The sequence below is a fragment of the Petaurus breviceps genome, unplaced genomic scaffold, assembly GCF_028583685.1.
Source record: "Petaurus breviceps papuanus isolate PSGF00001 unplaced genomic scaffold, PetGlider_PUasm1.0 91041, whole genome shotgun sequence".
Classification (NCBI taxonomy): Eukaryota; Metazoa; Chordata; class Mammalia; order Diprotodontia; family Petauridae; genus Petaurus; species Petaurus breviceps.
This window is the reverse complement of record NW_027187400.1, coordinates 15,832,091-15,850,109: the sequence shown is the minus strand read 5'-3', so window position 1 is coordinate 15,850,109 and position 18,019 is coordinate 15,832,091. Positions and strand designations below refer to the sequence as shown.

Below are 18,019 nucleotides of genomic sequence, written 5' to 3'. Positions count from 1 at the left end.
GAAGGAAGGAAGGAAGGAAGGAAGGAAGGAAGGAAGGAAGGAAGGAATGATGAAATGATGAATGATGAAAGAAATGCAAAAACATATGTTAAGCCCTTAGCATGCAATTAATGTGTAAGCGTTGTGCTAACCTCATATAGGACATGGGGGTCTTCAAGAGAACAATGACATTGGAGTAAGTATTCCTCAAATACAAGGATGGCCAAGATCTTCCTTCTGAGAGGAAGAGCTGGCCAGAGGAAATTAGGGAGACAGTTGAACAATGGTGATATACAAGGAGGAAGGAGAGTCATGAGCAAAGAAACAGAAGAAGGAAAGAATGGACTGTGTTAAAGGAACAGGATATATCATAACTTGCATAAAATATAAGGTATGTGAAGGGGTGTAATAAGAGATGATATCAGGAGAGCAGGTTGGAAATCATACTAAGGAGGGCCTGGAATGCCAGAATGAGGGTTCTTGGGGATAATAGGGAGCCATAGAACATTTTTTGAGCAAAGGACTCCTTGGGAGCAGCTAGGGAGTGTCATAGTGCATAGAGCACTGGACTTAGAATCAGGAAGATTTATGTTTTTGAGTTCAAATCTGGACTCAGACTTTTACTGTGTGACTCTGGGCAAGTCAACTGTTTGCCTCAATTCCTCATCTGTAAAATGAGCTAGAGAAGGAAGAGGTAAACCACTCCAGTATCTCTGCCAAGAAAACCCCAATGGGCTCACAGAGTTGGACATGATTGAAACAACTCAACAAGAAGAACACAACAACAAACGCTGGGATCTATCTTCTGCCTCTAGCTCAAGACACTGGAATTGATAGTCAACCCTCACCAGCAAAGCTGATGGACCAGCTTTGAAAAAGGAGCATCCTCCCCCATGCGCTGGGCCCTAGAAGTGCCAGATCTGGGATCAGGAGCAAGGGAAAGGCCAGTGGCTAAGAGAATTGCTAAGTAGGAGAGGAAAAGGAGGGAAGCGGAAACATAACAATGGCAGCAGTGGAGTGTGTCAGAAAGAGCAGCCGCCCCAGAGTAACAGGGCTGCGGTTTAAATCCCGTTTGTTCATTTTCGTTTCCCAGTCCCTAGACATTATTGTTTTGGTAAATCTGCATTCAAGCCAAGCCTAGAGCAAAACCTAGTCTAGAAGAAAAACCCTGCCCAGTCTCAGCTGAAAGCAACAAGGAAGGAAACATGGGCTGTTTAGTTTCCAGGACAGGAACTCTGGGGTCTTTGCCAGGGGGATTGTTGGTTAATGGACTTCAGGGCCAGGCCTTCCAGGCAGAGAGGCCAAGGGCAGCCCTGGTGCTGGCGGGAGGGAGAGCCTGGTCCAGGTTGATTAATGGGGAGCCGGCTCTCAACATGGGCCCTAAATGGAGTCATGACTCAATTTTGCTGCTGCAGCATAAGAGGATAATGAAATAGGAAGGGGTGGGGGTGGGAGGAAGCCAGGCTCTCCAAGAGAAGAGTGAGAACAGGGCACTGGACTCTACCCACACTGCCTAGCCCCAGGGGTCACCTACAGCCCTTACCAGGGAATAGGCCTCCCTGTTCTGTGGCTGCAGACAGTGTCCTTACCTTTTGTCAGCTGGCTTTCTTTTGTGTGTTTGTGTTGGGGAGAAGAAAGGGAGAGGTACCCTCAGAGTAATGCTTCCTTTACTCTTCTCCCAGTATCCCTGTATAGGATCAAAGATTTAACACTGAAAAGGGTCTTAGACACTAGTGAGCTCATCCTCATTCCTTTGTGTCCAGTCATTTTTCAGTTGTATCCAATTCTTTGTTACATCATTTTGGATTTTCTTGGCAGAGAACTAGAGCAGTTTGCCATTTCCTTCTCCAGCTCATTTTACAGATGAGGAAACTGAGGCAAACAGGGTTAAGTGACATACCCAGGATCACACAGCTAGTAAGCATCTGAGGCTGCATTTAAGCCCAGGAAGAAGAGTGATCCTGATTCCAGACATGGCACTCTATCCACCGTACCATCTAGCTGTTCATTTTGCACATGATTAAACTGAGACTCAGAAGTGTTAAATAAATTGACCAATGTTGCACAGCTTGTAAGTGTGGAGGCATGAGATTTTAACCCGGGTCTTACTTCATGAACTTCATGGACTTCATGTCCAGCTCTCTCTCTCCCATTCCTTCTCTGAATCATTGTTTTATAGTGGAGAGACAGCCAATAGATTCAATAGGCAGAGGGCCTGGGTTCAAATCTTGCCTTCTTTACTTAGTAATGCATAACAATAAACCTCCCTTGGCTTCAGTTTTCTCTCCTATAAAATGAGGACAGTTAAATTCTAAGGTCCCTTCTGGCTCCAAGTCTGTTATCCTACAAAAGTCACAGAATATAGGAGACAGAAAGGCTCCCAAAGACTTTCTAGTCCCCTCAGTACTTGGCTGAGAATACCTTCTAGAATGATGCATCAATTCTCCCTCCAAACACTGCCTGGGACTAGATTAAAAAGTAATTGAAAATGTTTTAAAAATAAATAAAAATTCAATAAAAAACAGATGACGTTGCATCTTAAAAATGAAGTCAGCATGTGGCTGGCAGGGGTTCTTAGCGGCTCCCTCTTTTCTGTTTGAACAGGACACTGCTCTTAAACATGCTCCACAAGTTTCTATCCAGCCCTTGCTTGAAGACTCCAAGTCCTGTTCCTAGTGTGTGGTGAAGGGGAGCTGGGAGTCAGGACTCATGGGTTTAGTGTCCAACACCATCATTGGCTTGCTGAACCACCCTGGGCAACTCATCAGCCTCCTCTGTTCCTCTGGTCAAGTCTTATCTGAGTGACACTTGCGCTTTCTTGGATTTACTGCCCATCTCCCACTCCTATGGCCACCTCTTCCCCACTTCACCTCACTTAGTCCTAGGAGCAAATCAATTAGACCATTATTTCTCTCTACCTTGCACTTGGCACTGAAATCCCAAGTCCAGTCCTGGTCCGTATATCTCCTATCATACTAGAGGTCCCTGAGTTTAAAGACTGTTTCCTTCATCACACCGGGATCTTCCTGATGATAGGAACCATGTTTTCCCATCAGACTCAGGGATCCCTAAGGTCAGTGACTTTCCCCCATTAGAGTGGGGTGTTCTTAGGGTTGAGAACTATGTTTCCCCATCAGACTGGGGACTTCCTGAGGGCAGGGACTGTGTTTCCCCTATCAGGCTGAGGACTTCCTGAGGGCACAGACTGTCTCCCTCATCAGACTAAGGTCTTTCTAAATGAGGTGACTGTATATTCCCCCTTAGCGTAGGGGCTTTCTAAGGTCAGGGATTGTCTCCACTCTCGATATCTACCAAGGTACCAAGGACAGTGCTTTCTTCAAACTGATACCATGCCAGATGAACAAAGGACTGCCTGGCTTTGGCCACTTCTCCGGAACCACCTGGCCATCTCCCAGACCCCACCCCTCATCCCCTCCAGAGCCTCTAACAGGCTGCTGAGCACACATCAGCACTAATTAGAGGTGCGGCCCCTAAGTGTTTCTTCCCATTTATGCAAATCAGTGAGGTAAGAGGCATATAATTAAGTGTTTGTACTTTAATACAGTGTGGTAGGAAGGAAGATGAATTTTAATTACTTAGGCTTAATTGGATGGTCTGCGTGTTAATGTCCCCTTTATTTAGCATCCACACAGGTTGCTTTCCACCCACCTGGCATGGGGCCTCTCCTAGGGAAACCTTGGGTATACATTTGATAGGGGCAGCTCACCTTGATTCTAGTCATGCAAGAAACCTGCCCTGACTGACCTTTTCTCCCTCACAGATCTTCCTACTGGCTCAGAATTCCATCAGTCTGGAGAGACCCAACCCTTGGTTTATGACCCCAGGCCATGCTGACATGGGGGTGGGAGGGTGAGATTGCTCTATCCTGCCATCTGTGTAAATCTGTAATCTGAGACTGTCAATTCCTTCAGGACAGAGGCCATTTCCCCCTGTACTTTCTTAGTGTCTTAGGCACATTCTCAGTGCTGGATTCAGTGTTTGGCACTCAGCAGGTACCCCCCCACCCCTGAGTGATCAATTCAGGCTTTATGAGTAGTGTCTAGCTAGCCACTGGCCTTTGGAGCACATATAAGTCTGTGAGCATCAAAATGGAAGATCTTTTTGGAATGAAAAAGGCCTTGTATTTGGCATCAGAAGACTTCAGCTTGAACCCCCACCTCTTACTACTTAACTAGCTATGCAACACTAGGAAAGGCACTTTGAACCTCTGTTTTCTCATCTGCAAAAAGGAGTTATTTCTTGCACTTTTTGAGAAGAGAGACCTTTGTGAATAGCAAAGGGATAAAGAAATGTGAGAGAAAAGTAGATGACTTAAATGTGGCAAAGTATTCTTGTAGCAAAAAGTACATTTGACTTCAGAAAACCAGGGTTCAAGAATCATTCCTAACACTAGCTGTGTGACCACTAACAAAGTACTTAACCTCTCGGAATCCTTATTCATAAAATGGGGTGGATCATGGGGTTATTTTATCACATAAGATAATGCCAAGTATTGGTAGCATTCAGAAGCACTAAATTTGGTGTGTCCCCAAAGTCTTAAGATGGTTTGAAAAGATTAAATCACTAAGACTGCCCTAAGATTTTGGGGACACTATACGTAAGAGACAGGGTATGGATAGAGAGCCAGGTGTGGAGTATGGTGTTAAGTCCCATATCTGCCACCTTTTGGCCTTGTGACCCAGGATGAATCAGTGAACCCCTCAGTGCCCAAGACACTCTTTGAAACTACAGGTGGCAGGTAGAAGGGCAGATTCTGTTCTGCAGTGGTGAACTTCTCATCCAAGGTTCCTTAGACTAGTGATATAAGAATAATAACAATAAAAATAACAGCTTTTACATGGAGCTTTAAGGTTTACAAAGCATTTGACATGTCATAGAATTTGATCCTCACAACAATATGGTCAAGTGGGTGTTATTATTGCTCCCATTTTACAGATGAACAAACTGGGACAGATAGAAGTTAGGTTATTTCCCTGGGTCACACAGCTAATAAGTATTTGAATCAAGATTTGAACTCATCTTCTGATTGAAGCCCAGAACTTTCAGCAGCTTCAAGAAACACACACATATACATATATAAGACCAGATATATGATTTTACTCTTTCCATATAAATGTGTATATATACATATATACATAAATATGTACATAACACACAGGTACATATACTATGAATATATGCACATGTGTACAGGACACATATATAGTTTATGTATATACTATATATACAGTTATAGTATGTGTATTTGTAATATATTTACATAGTGTGAATGTATTTGTATGTATATATAAACACATACATAGAGTAAAATGATATGCTCAGTCATGTCCAACTCTTTGTGACCTCATTCTTGGCAAAGTACTAGAATGGTTTGTCATTTCCTTCTCCAGCTTATTTGACAGATGAGGAAACTGAGGCAAACAATGTGAAGTGACTTGCCCAGGGTCACATAGCTAGTCAGTGTCTGAGGCCAGATTTGAACTTGTGACAGGGAGTCTTCCTGACTTTGGCCTGGGCCTCTACTACACCTAGTTGCTCTCTTTCCAGGTTCCATCACTCTATATGGCTATTCTTCAGGCTTGATGTTTTAGTGAAAAGGGCATCTGTGGTTAGAGAACCAGAGTTTGAATCTTAGCTCTAACTAGCTATATAGCCCTGGGGAAGATATGTCACCTCAATGAGCCTAAGCTTCCCCCAGGAAAATAATTTCATCTCCCCCACCCCAGCCTCAATTTCTATATCCCTTGAAAGGGCGTGGGGAATAATCCATCTTCTGCTCAGTTGCCAAAGGGATTTTCCTAAAGCACAGGTCTGCCCATGCTTGCTCCCTTACTCAAGAAATGACAATGGTTCTCTCTTATCATTAGGGTAAATATAATCTCCTCTGTTTGGAAATTAAAATTTTTCACAACCATCCCATTCTTCTTACCCTCTTCTATGGGAGGGATGGGGGAAAGCAACAACCATTTATGAGGCTCCTACTATGTGCCAGGCAGATATGATTTCATTGGATCTTTGGATATTTTTCCTCACATCTCATATTTGTCTCCTGTCTCCATGCCTTTGGCCTGACTGTGGTCCATTTCTTGAATGCCTCCCTTCCTTTCCTCAGCTTCTTACTATCCCCGACTTTGTTTAAGAATCAGCTCAGATATGTGAACTGGTCTAACCATTCTGAAAAGCAATTTGAAACTCTGCCCAAAAAGCTATTAAACTGTGCATACCCTCTGACCCAGCAATACTGCTACTAGGTCTAAGCCCCAACTGAGATCAAAGAAAGAGGAAAATTACCCATATGTACAAAAATATGAATAGCAGCTTTTTTGTGGTGGCAAAGAATTGGAAACTGAGAGGATACCCATCAAGTGGGGAATGGCTGAACAAGTTGTGGTATATGAATGTGATGGAAAACTTGTACTATAAGAAATGATGAAAGAGATGGCCTCAGAAAAACCTGAGAAGACTTGGATGGACTGATGCAAAGTAAAGTGAGTCAAACCAGGAGGACAATTTACACAGTAATAGCAATGTTGTAAAGACAAGCAACTGTAAAAGACTTAGCAATTATGATTGACACAATGATTCACCACAACTCCAAAGACTCATGATAAAATGGGCTACCCACCTCCGGAGAGCTGATGGACTTAGAGGACAGGTTAAAGCATATTTTCTTCTCTTTTTCTTTATTATTATTTCTTTGGATATGGCTAATGTGAGAATTTGTTTTGCATGACTATATAGACTTATGATGGGTTTTGTTTTTCCTGTCTTCTCAATGGGTGGAGGAGGGGGGAAGGAGGGACAGAATTTGGAACTGGAAATCAAATAAAATTGAATTTAGGAGGAAAAAAATCAACTTAAATGCCACCTTCTGTAAGAAGTCTTTCCCAGTCCCACCACTTACTGGTGCTTCCCCCTCCAAGACTACCTTGTATCAGATATGTGTGTATACACTTACACATATACACAAACATATGTGTGTATATGCATATAAACACATAGATACACATATATATATTTGAATACCTACACATATGTGGATGTGTGTGGACAGATATAGATATCGATATATAAATAGAGATAGATATAGATACACACATCTACACATAGGAACACACACATATATTTACACACACATATTCCCTCCCCCTCTCACTCCTCACTCTCCAAAAATGTAAGCTCCTTGAGGGTGTGTACTATGTTTTAAAAGCCCTCCCACTTTTGATATTCTGTGTTCTAAGGCCTCCCTAGCTCTTATATGTGTTATAAGGCCCCTCTTATCTCTGACAGTCCCTGTTCTAAAGTCCTCCCAGCTTTGCCATTCTGTGTTCTGAGGACCTTCTGGTTCTGACATTGCATGTTCTAACTCCCTCCAGCTCTGATATCCCATGTTCTAAGGCCCCTCCAGATCTGACATCCCATGTTCTAAGGCCCTTCTACCTCTGACATCTCATGTTCTAAGGCCCTTCCAGCTCTGACATTACATGTTACAAGACCTGTCCCAGATCTGATATTCTCTATTTGAAGAGCCCTTCCAGCTGAAGTAACTAGGTGTTAGAGTGGAGAGAATGTTGGACCTGGAGTCAGGGAGACCTCAGTATCAGGATGGATTTGACTACTACTTTACTAGCTGTGTGATCCTGGGCAAGTCATTCAACCTCTGTCTGCCTCCCAGTCTCTTCATCTCTAAAATGACTATGCTAATAGCAGCTACCTCCCAGTGTTGTTGTGAGGATAAAGTGAGATAATCCTGATAAAGCACTTCCTGAGCCTTAGAACATTACATAAGTGCTAGTCATTATTAGCAGTATTATTGTCTTTGTGCCCTCTGTGCCTAGCATGGTGTCTATGAGACAGCAGGTATTCACTAAATGCTAGCTGCTTAATTGATGATTGAAGAGAGGCTCAGATAAACCATAGAGTGCTATAGACTCCTGAGCTCTGGTTACCACCTTTTAGGACAAGTCCCCAGTTACTTGAGGGAGTCTACCATAGAGCAGAGAGAGACAGTTGGATTTCAAAATCGAGCACCTGGGTTTGGACCCAATTCTACCGGTTACTCCCTTGCTCGGTCTTTTCCCGGCCACTCAGCCCTGTGAGCCTCACTTGTCTTTCCTGTAACGAGGGGGTTGGACCAGTTTATCCCCAGGGCCCTAGCTCAGTCTACCATGCTCTGGGTCCCCCTATCTCTCCCGCTTCCTCTCCCATTTTGAGACAAACGCACCTTCTCTCTGTCCCAAACTTGACTCAAGCCAGCCCACTTGCACTGTTCTGCTTCTCTAGGCAGCACCCCACCCCCATCTTTAAGACCCAGCTCCAGGAAACCTGCCCACTGGGCTCCAGCCGCACTGGGCTCTCCCTCCTCGACTCCTCTTAGCCCTTACTGTTTGTGCTGCTCATTTGGCAATTCATCATGCACCGCTCGCTGACATCTCTTGTTCTCTTGTATTCGGCTATTATTTCTCCTTGATATTGCTAGTTAACTTCTCACTTGTTTATGTCTTGTCTTCTGAACTGAGTGGCAGGGTACTTAAAGAAATGGACTGACTCTATGCTGTGATGTACTTCTTAAATAACCCACAGAACAAGAGCTTACCCACAGTAGGTGCTTTGTAAGTATTTGTTGAATAAATGAAGGACACAGCCCCTGCCTCAAGGTATCATGGAATATCTGGCCTGAAACTCTTAAAACATAGCATTTTTTTGTCTTTTGGAGGGGGAAGGCAGGGCAATCAGGTTTAAATGACTTGCCCAAGATCACACAGCTAGTAAGTATGATCAAGTGTCTGAGGTTGGATTTGAACTCAGGTCCTCCTGACCCCAGGGCCGGTGCTCTATTTACTGTGCCACTCAGCCGCCCCAGAATATAGAATATTAAAGGTGAAAGGAAACAGAATGTGAGAATGGGAGTGGGGGGAGGGTCCTTAGACCACAGAATGTCAGAGCTGGGAGGGTCCTTAGGACACAGGATATCAGAGTTGGGAGGGCCCTTAGAACACAGGATGTCAGAAGTAGGAGGGCCCTTAGAATACAGAATGTCAGGGCTGGGAGGATCCTTAGATACAGAATGTCAGGGCTGGGAGGATCCTTAGATACAGAATGTCAGAGCTGGGAGGGCCTTTAGAACACAAATTTTGAAAGCTGGAAAATACCTGTGAGGTTATCTAGCTCACCCTCCTTCCCAATCCATGGATGCCAGCAGCCTCTTCTTGGCCACTTTCAGTGAAGATAAGATTCTGATGTTGCAGTCCTGGGATTAGCTGGATAATGAAATCTTTCCAGAATTCTTGTTCTCCTTTATCTTTTGTCACTGCTTCCTTCCTTGTCTCAGCCTCAGAGTCCCCAAGAAAAGGTTGACAGCTGTTTGTTCTCCAAAGAGCTTAGACCAAGTATCCTGTCCACTCAAAAAGAGGAAACATTGAAAGCATGAGAAATGACCTAAGCAAAGATATCTGAGATGTAGTCGAAGGCATCGCTGAGAATTAAGTTTCATCTACAACCTGAACACTGGAATGTTCATGCTGAACCAACATGCTTCATACCCACATGTAAACAGCTTTACTTTGGAGCAAATCGATATTCCACCCATTCAGTGATAGAGAGCTTGGCAAAGCTTGTTGTGTGTCTAGCCCTGAGCCAAACACCACGGCGGGGCTTCAAGGCATTTGAGAACAGTAGATGGGCAGCCAGCTGGCTGCAAAGCCACGAAGACCTGGGTTCAAGCCCACCTCTTATACATACTGGCTTGTAACCCTAGGGCAAGTCCTTTAACTTCTTAATGCCCTGGACAACTCTCTAAGTCTGTGAATTGCTCATAACATGTGACCTGTATCAGTAGAAGGAGTGTCCTCCCCAGGGGAGATCTCTATACCAATGAAACCACAGGTTCAGCACCCATCCCTATCCCTGTTTAGGCATCAGCTTTGCCCCAGTGGAAAGGGCACTGGGATTGGAATCAGGAGACTTTAGAAGAACTGAGCTCCTTTCCTCTGAGATGATTTCCAGTTTATCTTGTCTGTATCTTCTTTGTACATCACTATTTGCATATTATCTCTCCCAATAGACTTCAAGCTTCCTGAGGGGAGAGATAGTTTTTGCCTTTCTCTGTATCATGAAGGCTTAACACCATGCCTGGCATTCAGTAGGTGCTTAATAAATGCTTGTTGGCTTAGAAATGAAGATATTTAGCCTGGGTAAGAGAAGACCTGAGGTGGAGTGGAGCATGATAGCTGTGTCCAAGTTATTTCATATACTCTTAGATTTAGACTTGGGAGAGGGGGATCTTAGAGGCCATTTAACCTACTCTCCTCATTTCATAGTTGAGAAAAGTGACTGACCCAAGGACACACAAGTAGAATGTGGCAGGGGCAGGAGTGAACCCAGATCTTCTGACTCAGAATCTGATTCAGAATTATTGCATCTCTTCTGAGGCTGTGTGACAGATGAGGAATTAGCCTTGCTCTGCTCAATCCTCAGAGGGCAGAACCAGGCAAAATGGGTGCAAGATACAAAGAAGTCAATTTAGGCTTGAAGTCAAGGGGAAAGAAAAAAAAACAAGAATCACAAACAACCCTCAAAGGCTAACAATGAAGCTTTCCCAAAAGGCTACTTCAAAAGGTAGTGAGTCCTTCATCATGGAGGTCTTCAAGCTGCGGCTGAACAATCGCTTATTAACAATGCCATAGAGTGGATTCCTTTCCGTTATAATGTGGATTAGAAGTGAACTTTCACCGGGCTGGGACTTTTTTCCCAGCTCTAATGGATGATCACCAGAAGAGGACAAGGGGACATTGCAAGGGGGGAATGGCATAAGAGGCTGGGTTGTGGAGACCAGCTGGCAAGGTTGCCAGGGATAGAGAGGAGGGTGGCCTGTCTGGAGTCAACAGACCATATATAAGAGGAGTGGAAGCCAGCAGATGGAGGATCTTCCCTGCTTGGCCGAGGAGTTTCTGCTTCATTGGTTCAGAGGAACTTGGAGTTGGAAGAAACTGTAGAGGTTTTCCGGTCCATGCTCCTGCCCAGGGAAGTAATCTGTTCTTGGACGTCCTGGGGCAGGAGGTCATCCAGTCTTTATGTGAACAAATAAGATGGATGTCATTAGTTATCAAGGCAATCAGTTTCCTTTGGGGTTTGCTCCAGGAAGTGCTTCCTTATTGTGAACTGTGACATCCACCCACTGATTCTAGGGTTCCTCTCTAGAGCTTGCCCCCTCTTTGTTTATTGATTCCTTTTGTTTTTACACCAACATTAAAACAAGTTATTAAATCATTTCCAAATTCCCTCAGCTGAGACCAGAGAGAAGACGGTTAGTCTCCAGGTAGCTCCCAAAGCCAGAAACAATAACTATCCATGTATATTAGAACTGCAGACTTGGCTCTGCCCCATGATCTGTCCCATCTAGTCTGCTTCTTCTCATGGGGGATGAAGGGATTATCCCTATGTACCATAGAAGTGGTGGTGTTATTCAGTTGCGTCAGCTGTGTCCAACTATCCATGACCCTATTTGGGGTTTTCTTGGAAGAGATACAGGGGTGGTTTGCAAATACAGATGAGGAAACTGAGTCAAACAGGGTGAAGTGACTTGCCTAGGGTCACACAGATAGTATCTGAGGCCTCATTTGAACTCGTCTTCCTGACTCCAAGGCTGGCGCTCTATCCATGGTGCCACATAGCTGCTCTGCAGTAGTACACCAGTTATTTACTGTTCTTCCTTCTACCCTGCCCTTTTCTCCACATACCTTTGAATTTTTCATTTTAATGAAAGTTGGTTAGGTAAAACCAACTACAGAGTGACCTGGCTAGTTGTGGGGTAGTGTTTGGGGTGATGGACTAGAGTCAGGAGGACCTGAGTCCAAAACCTTCCTCAGATGCCTCCCAGGTGTGTGACCCTGAGAAATCGCTTAATGCCTCAGTTTCCTCTTCTGTAAAATGGGCATAATAATAACACCAACCTCACAGTATTGTTGTGAAAGGATCAGATAAGATAATATCCATAAAGCACCTCATAAACCTTAAGATACTCTATATAGATGTGTGTTGTTGTAGTGTGAGAGCACATGTGATACTTAGTATCCCACACCCACAGTCCCCCATCTAATTTTAGCTCTGGCATTTTATATCACTTTAAAGACTGCAAAGCACTTTACAAATATTATCTCATTTTATCGTCACACTAAATCGAGGACATAGAAGCTACTATTATCCCCATTTTACAGATGAAGAGACTGAGGCAAATAGAAACTAAATAACTCTCCCAGTTTCACTCAGCTAGTAAGTGTATCAAGTAGGATTTTAACTCAGGTCTTCGTTCTTCCCCATGTAGTGCTCTGTGCACTGTGGCTCCACCTAGCGGTTTCAGAGATGGGAAAACTCTTAGAGCCCAGAATGAGAGACAGAAGGGTTCTTAGAATACATCATTTGTAACTGGAAGGAGCCTTCGTTCTGTAGCCGCCACAATGGCCAGACCACAAGGTCTCCACCACTCTCTTAATCTAATCTCCTTCACTGCTCTGCTCTTTGTGGCATTAAAGACTGAATTAGATTTTTAAGCAATCACGTCTCACTCTTGACTCATGGTCAACAAATAAGGAACATCGGTCAAGTTGGGCCTCACTCCTTCTGTACTTAGGTAATTAATTTTTTGGAACCTAAATGTAGGACTTCATATTTGTTTCTCTTTAATGTTGCCTTGTTGGTTTTAATTCATCATTTCAACCCTTCATGATGTTTTTGAAATTTGACTCCATCATCCACTGTCTCAGCTCTCCCTTCCTCCCAGCAATATATTGTCCACAAATTGGATCAGCAAACCTTCTGTGGCTTGAGCTAAAGACATTGATTTTTTTTTTAATGTTGAACCAATCTGATTTGGTCTGTTTTACGGTGTGGAGTAAAGGCCTGGAGTTCATTACTCCCAAGATGCAGTATTGTCTAAAAATATAATAATGTCTAATAAATTCCTGAACAATGGAACCATAACAGGTGGCTATGGAAAACTCTAGAGTCTAGAATGTTAGAGCTGGAGGGCAAAGGGAGGTCAGGACCTGAGACAAATAATGTCAGAGTTGGGGGGAGGGTGGAACTTAGAATGCAGGAATGCATTCTTAGAACATGGAATGTCAGAACTGGAAAGGCCCTTACAATAGAGAATGTCAGAGCTGGGAGGGCCCTTAGAACCCAGAATGTCAGAGCTCAGAAGGCCCTTAGAACAGAGAATGTCAGAGGTAGGAAGGACTTCAGATCCCATCTATTCCAATCCAGAGAACTGATATGACTCATTCAACATCACATATTGAATAGGACTAAAGCCTCCCTCTTCTGCTTCGAGGGCTGTGTTCTTTCTATTTGATTTAAGAACAATCAAATTCTTCCCTTCTAAGAAGTCCTTTGGTTTCCCCATCAGAGAAAGTATCCTAGACTGAATTGATCCTGGGAGAGATCTAAGTCTGCAGTTCTTATATCCCTACATATTGATCGCTTTCTAGTTTGGGGGCATCAGGAGAGCAGTCCTCTAGTCCCAGCAGAACAAAGTTGGAAGCAGTCTCCTAACTTTAAGAAAAAAAAGTTATTTCCAATTCTAGGTCATGATTTCTATTTCTCCTATCTTTCCCCTCAGTTCTGATAAAGGCTACCAGAAATGGTCTCAGCACTTCCAGAAGGAAGAGGAGGATTCTCTCCTCTCCCACCCTATGGCTTGGTTTGGGCTAGTAAGAGTGCTGAACACCAGGAACTCCTTTTCTTCCTCTCCAGATCTTGGGCTCAAACCTACTTGATCAGCTTTATATCACTCTGCTTCCTTACAAGTATCATACAGTCAGGTCAAGCTGAGCGGTTTAATATTTCCCAATCTAGTCCTTACTCTTCCACCTCCATGCATTTGCTCAGGTTGTCTACCATGTCTGGAACACCCCACCCCCTCCTTTCTATCTGTCTAAGCAGAAGGATTACAGAATTTAAGAAGAACCCTCATTTTACAGCCAGGAAGCTAAAGCTCTGAGAAGTTGAATAACAACTTCACAGATGGTTATAGAGTCAGAAATACAAACAATCACTCTTCATCCTTCAAGGTCGACCTGAAGGAGCCATCCTCCTTGGAGCCTTCTTTGACTACTCAGATAAAGGGAATCTCTCCCTTTTCCGATTCCCTAGAACTATTTCTCTGACTCTTCTTTGCCCCCATGATCTTCTACCTCATTCGGGGTATGTGCTTCGGGGTAAAGCACATACCCTGTCAATATCACACTGATTAGTACTATCTGCTAGCCCCCTCCCCTTGGATGGTAAGCTACCTGAGGGTAGTCTGTACCAAAAGAAGGTTTTGAACTCCAGTTTTCCTGACTTAGAAGCTAACTCTCTGCGTTATGGTAGAATGACTCAAATATATACAATAATCTAAGGTTCCAATCCGGAATTGCTGATCTGGGCATCTTACCTACAGCCTGTGGCAGAACTTGGGGCAAGACTGCAATTCCTCCAAGAGGAAGGAAGGGATATGCCAGCCAAACCTTAACTATTCCTCCCTCCAAATATTTATTATGCTTAGGAGCTTTATTGAATTGAATTAGATTGACTGGGACCTCATAGGCCATGGATCTTAACCATCTAAATTTAAATATCCCCATCCTTGATGTTCATGCAGAGGAAACTGAGGCCCAGAATGACTTGACCAAGGTTATGCAGGTTATAGAGCTGGAATTTGATTCCAGATCATCTGAATCCAAATTCAGCACTCTTTCTAATATAGTTTATCAACTGGATGCTCTTAATCAATTGTGCCTCAGTTTCTCCCTCGAAATCACAGTTATTTAGTCAATTAGTTGTGTCTGACTCTTCCTGATTCCAGGAAGATACTGGAGGCATTTGCCATTTCCTTCTTCTGTTCATTTTACAGATGAGGAAACTGAGGCAAACAGGATTAAGTGACTTGCCAAGGGTCACACAACTAGTAAATGTCTGAGGCCAGATTTGAACTCAGAAAAGTGAGTCTTCTCGACTCCAGGACTAGTATTCTATATACTGCACCACCTAGCTGCCCTCAAAATAATAGAGGTCTTTTTAAAAGAGCCTACTTGGAGGACTAGGGTCCCTATTGTCAGATCTTCTCAATATTCATGAGATAGATTTGCATACCACCAGCCTCCTGGCGAAATCATTAGTAAGCCTCTCATTTGGAGAAGGGGGAGAACTCCACTAACCTACCCCTCTGGGGTTAGTGGGAAGAAGGAATAAAAATGTCCACAAAGGCTTTTGCAAATGGAAAATGCTGTTGCCCAGCATCATAATAACTGGACAGCCTAGGGCGCTTGGTATACACAAAGCTGTTTACTGCAGTTCCATGTCCATATTACTAGTTCATATTCCCATCTGAAAAACCTGGCCCTCTGCCTCCCCTCGCCCCAATCTCCCTTTTCCCCCTTTGCTGTCTCCTCTCTCACCTTTTCTTAAAAACCATCTTTCCTCTTCCTCCTCCTCCTTATCCTCTTCCTCCTCTTCCTCCTTCTTTCTTCTCCTCCTCTTTGTCTTTCTTCTCCTTCTCTCCCTCTATTTCTTTCTCTTCCTCCACTTCTTTCTTTTCCTCCTCCTTTCTCCTCCCTCTCTTATTCCTCCTCCTTTCTTCTCCTCCTCCTTGTTTTCTCCTCCTTTTCCTTCTCCTCTTCCTCTTTCTCCTCATTCCCCTCAACTTTGCTTCTCCTTCCCTTTTCTTCATCTTCTCCTCATTCTTCTCTCTCGTACTGTCTCCTCTCTCCTGCCATCTTCTCCCCTGCCTCCTGTCCCTGTCTTCTCCACCTTTCTTTTGCTTCCTTGTGTACACACAACAGTAGCATAACCATAACATACCCAACCAGTTTGATGTTTTAAAGTTTGTAAAGCACTTTACAAAATGTATGTCATTTAAACCTCTCATTTTTCCTAAAAGGTAAATCAAATTATTCCCATTTTACAGATGATAAGGTAGATACCGATAGTGTGAGATTAATTGGCATTCCCATGATCATACAACCAGTAAATTTAAGAAGCGAGATTCAGCTGAGCTGTCTGTCTTCTCCCTTCAGTTGTCTGAAGAGATCCATCTTGCAATCAGTAGCTCAGGAAGTCTTCCTTCAGGGCAGCTAGATGGCACAGTGAATAGAGCACTGGCCCTGGAGTCAGGAGGACCTGAGTTCAGATCCAGCCTCAGATACTTAACACAAACACAAAACAAGCCATGTGACCTTGGGCAAGTAACTTAACCCCAATTGCCCTACCTTCCCCTCTCAAAAAAAAAAAAAAGGAAGTTTTCCTTCAAGTGGAATGGGCCTCAAGGGTTCTTCTGGCTTATCCCAAGCCTTTGGGCAGAGGAATATGGATACATAATTGGGCAGATGGCTGGGTGTCTACCCTGAGTCCCTTGTTTCTCTATTTCAAACCATTTCTCCTTGTTCTGTCCTGAATGGAAAGTATCCAGCCACTAAGTTCTATATAATATCCCGTAAAGGCAGCTATTAAGTCACCTCTCATTCTTTTAAACGACCTAGGAAGGGAATTCACAGTGATATATGTAGGTCTTTATGGCTGGTCCTGGGCAGCTTAAGGACTTAGCAGCCCCCTGAACACACATATTGTTGCATAAATAAAAAGAGTTGGCAACATCTAAGTGTTGCTCAGCTCCAATCCCAAGCATCCCTCCAACACTGGTACCCAAGTTACCTTGTGGGGAGAGGGGCACCTGAGAGCAGAATGGCTGCATATGTGGGTTACTGTGTATTAGACAGAGCTGACGTTATTAGCACTCGAAAGCTAGCAAAGCACTTTTAATGTACTATACAGCTTTCGAGTCTCACAGCAACCCTATGAGACTGGTACTACTATAATTCCCATTTCACAGATGAGGAAACTGAGGTTCAGGGAAATTAAGTCACTGGTCTCTGATCAGACAGCTCTAACTATCAGAGGGAGGACCTTCCTTCCTTCCTCCACATCTAGCACTCGGTTCAACACACCACACATATGGAGGTTTGTCAGGAGTGGGGCCCAGGCGCTGGTTTGTGGCTATTACCCACTCCACCTGCCACCCTATTGTACTGATTCTGATCAGGTTCTGAAATGGACTCACCACTGGTTCCCTTTCTGATAAAGGCAGAAGCTTCTCCACAAAGACCTGGTCTAAGAAAGCCTCATCGCTCAGAAGGACTGGCCACTATCTAGACCAAGGAGTACTCAACTTATATGGTATACAAGGGAAAGGGCTCTTTGGAGTTTGAATTCCAAGTCCCACCTTCTTATGGGTCACTTCCCTCTAATAGGTTCAAGGCCCTCATCTCAGTGGGTAGGTCAATAAACATTTATTGAGCACCTACTGTGTGCTATGAACTACTAGGAACTGTTATAAGTACTAGGCATTCAAAAAGGGAAAAAATAGCTCCTGCCCTCAGGGAGCTTACAATCTAATGGGAGATACAGCATGCAAACAAGAATGTACAAACTTTATGCAGAAAGAATAGAAAATAATGAAGAGAGAGATGGCGGGAGAATTAAGAAAGATTTCCTGTAGAAGACAGGATTTTAGTTAGGGCTTAAAGGAAACCAGCAAATCCAGGGGGCAAAGATAAGGAGGGAGAGCTTTCCAGGCATGGAGGAGAAGAAGCCTGAGATGAAGATAATAATACTTATGCTATCAGTCTCACAAAGGAATAGGCTTTGTAAACAAAGGATCATTGCTTCTGGACATTGGGTCCTCTTGGGTTGCTGGGATTGGAAAGATTAATTGTCAGATGCTGGTTCTTTCAATTTTAGCTAGGTTGGCATTGGGACAACAGACATGAGAAAGTCTATTGTTAGTCCCATGCTTTAATGAAACGAAGGCAATGGGCTAGGTAATTTCAAAGGGTTCTTCTAGATCCAGTGTTTTCTGTTCCAAGAGCCCCCACAGCTCTGACATTCTCTGTTCTAAGGGTCCTCCCAGCTCTGACATCCTATGTTCTAAGGCCCCTCCCAGCTCTGACATCCTGTGCTCTAAGGGTCCTCCCAACTCTGATATTCT

The 18,019-nt window shown here is 43.8% G+C and overlaps 1 protein-coding gene across 1 annotated transcript in view; it reads left to right on the top strand.

The window, feature by feature from the left end:
• Window positions 1-18,019, top strand: part of IGSF21 (immunoglobin superfamily member 21) — a 400,074-nt gene that overhangs the window by 69,658 nt on the left and 312,397 nt on the right. The gene's annotated exons all lie outside the window — the stretch shown is intronic.